Here is a 3,085-nt window from a genome sequence, read left to right as displayed (position 1 = left end):
CCTACATTTTTATTTCATATTACTAAGCAGCTTTAAAATGCAAGTTCGTATTAATTATAATTAGAAAAAGTCAATTTTTGGAAGAAAAAAATCAAAGAGTGGCAATGAAAAGGAAGCAAATCCAAAGACATTGGCCATCCTTTTCATGTGTTGCTCCTGCTGTCCGCAGGATGTTTAGGATACAATGTAATTACCAGGTTATGATTTGATGGGATAAAATATTTTGGCAAGCAGTAACTACACTCAAACAGAAAACCCCTCAGTCCTATGTAGAAGCTGAGTTCTGCAGAAGGTGGTAGGTGTGTGCAGATACAGTGCTGACAAACTGACCCTCAGGCTGTCACGTAGCCCTGTATTTGCAGTGTGTACTACTGGTGGACATCAACCCTGTCAGGACGGGGACATGCAGTGACCAACTGCTAAGTGTCACAGGTCACTGTGCAAAGCAGCAGTTAGACCTTAATGAAAGTGGTACCCTGGAAGAGATGTGGAAAAAATTAATTTGTCCTATCTTCCACAAAGGCTTACGTATTTGGCTGTCTCCACAGATATTATTCCAGAAGGGCCATTCCTACTTTGCATAGATGCATCGAGTAAGAACATGAATAAACACGAGATCTCTGAGGATACGCATGTACTTCTCCATGACAGAGATGGTTCTTCTCCTTCAGATTCCAATATCAGTGTCCCCCTTTGTAAAGACATCTTGATGCAGAACAGTGAAATGAATGAATGTCCATGTTCATCTGAAACAGCCTCTTCTAAAATGACTTCTGCTTTGTCTATAAGCTGTTAATCTTCTTCAGAACCACAATATACATCAAAGTCAAGATACATGGACATGATCTATGCCGGGTTAAATTTTCACATTGAAAAGATTCTTTCTCATACCTCAGATCACTATCCTGGTCTATTGGTAGTCTTTTATTTGGATCTGTCAATGTATTTGTCACCAAGATACTCCTTTCTGGATTTGTTCTAATTGTCTTCATTCTAATAATAATTGCACCAATCAAATATTGTATTAGTTAGTCATTGCATAAAAAACAAGTTGGCTTTGCAGATGGCTAATATATGGCAAGACTTTAGTCCAAAGTGATCCATCTCGACATAGAAAAATTGTATGCAAATATGTGTCACACACCTTTTCTTTTTTTTTTTTTTGGTTAGTATTTGGCTTTAGAAGGAATTTCTGCATTGAAAAGAGAGCTAAGAATGTCCTACAGATTATGTTTCACTACGTGCATGTGTTAATTTTACGCGTATGTATCACTGAGGAACTCTATTCCCTCAAATAATGAAAACTTTCAGCCTCTATGAGCTATTAATCCTTAAAGCTACGTATTGCTGCATTTTTTTTGGTGGCTGAAATTCTCGAAAGTAGTCTAGGGGATTTAGACACATATCGTCTGTTAATTCTAGTGGCAGACATTTATCTAAATCCCCTACTGAACTTTTTATTTTTAAAAAATTATTCAGGCTTCCTTTATCTGCTCACTTTCCCTCCATAATAGCATTGGCTAAGCACTGCCTGTGTTAAAAATATTACCTCTTGGTCACCCAAGAGATTAGACAGCTTTGTACCAGAGAAATCAAAAGGGTGAAACAGCTAGGCAAGAATTATGTAAGTATATCAACTGCACTGTATTTTTTCCAGAAAAGACTGTATCTTCAGTGGTGTGTGAGCATGTAGGGTGCACTGGCTGCCTCATATAGTCTGGAATCCTTCTGTCATAAAATAATGCTAACCAGAAAAAGCCCACAACTGCTATTGCTATTAATATTAAAAGCAACATTATTTATTTTCATGCAGTTTGCTCCTCTCTTAGTTCATCATAAAGTTCTTCTTGACAGATTTCAAGTAAAAAAAATATACATTTTTTCCCATTCCTCATACATTACAGTTTCTTGGAGAAACTAAAGAAATAAAAATCTCCCTCAGGAATAACCTTTTCTTTTAAGAGTTTTCTATCTTTTATTTCAGTCATTTTATATCTAGACTGCAGCAGTGGAAAGGAGAGGTCAAAGGGTGAAAACATCAATGCTTATGTAATCCCCAAAGAGGATTACTCCCCTTGCAAAAATGGCTAGTATGACATGTGAAATTAAGGATATTCATTCTGTGTCTGCACATCCCTCGTAATAGAATTGGTGAATCTTTAGAAAAATAGAGCAACATCAGAACAACTGTGCTTTTCCCATGGTATCAGCACAGATAGTATTAAAGCTCAAAACAGTTTTTCTAACCCGAAACTCGCCAGAGAGCTCTGCACAGCCTTCCTTCCTCTCCCTGTGCACTTCTGCCAGCTGAAGGATGACAGATATAAAGATTTATTAGAAATAGCAGAAGGAGCACCACTTGAATTTTAGCACTCCTATTAGTCTTGGCAAATATGCATGCATTGTTTTCTCATTTGGACCAGGGCTACACCCGTTCCCAGACGGATAAACCACATTTATTGTGTTTCCATGCCAGGATTACACAATCTGCCTTGGTCTACAACATGAGAATAATAAAAGCATAATGATTTTCATACACAGTGTTTACAGAGTACTTCATAGGACAAAAATCACTGGATAGATACTTTGTGAAATCATTTCCTGTGTCATTGAATTCAACAGTCAGACATGTTCTAAGTTTGCTAGAACACAATTCTAAGAAGAAACAATCACATGCCTCTGAAGATCTAGTCAATGTGCCAACTCAACTTCCAATAAAACTTTCTGGGAAAAAATGCAATTTCTTAGTGTCAGCAATAACATTTCAAAATGAATGCCTAATTAAATTGGTATTTATATATCACATACTAATGTACAACTTCTTAAAACCCAACAGGATACCGTCTGAGACATAACTTTGTATTTCCCAATATACGAGTCTGAAGATCTAGTCAATGTGCCAACTCAACTTCCAATAAAACTTTCTGGGAAAAAATGCAATTTCTTAGTGTCAGCAATAACATTTCAAAATGAATGCCTAATTAAATTGGTATTTATATATCACATACTAATGTACAACTTCTTAAAACCCAACAGGATACCGTCTGAGACATAACTTTGTATTTCCCAATATACGAGTCATAGT

This window comes from Acanthisitta chloris, unplaced genomic scaffold, assembly GCF_000695815.1.
Source record: "Acanthisitta chloris isolate BGI_N310 unplaced genomic scaffold, ASM69581v1 scaffold3187, whole genome shotgun sequence".
Taxonomy (NCBI): Eukaryota; Metazoa; Chordata; class Aves; order Passeriformes; family Acanthisittidae; genus Acanthisitta; species Acanthisitta chloris.
Note: the sequence above shows the minus strand (reverse complement) of the source record.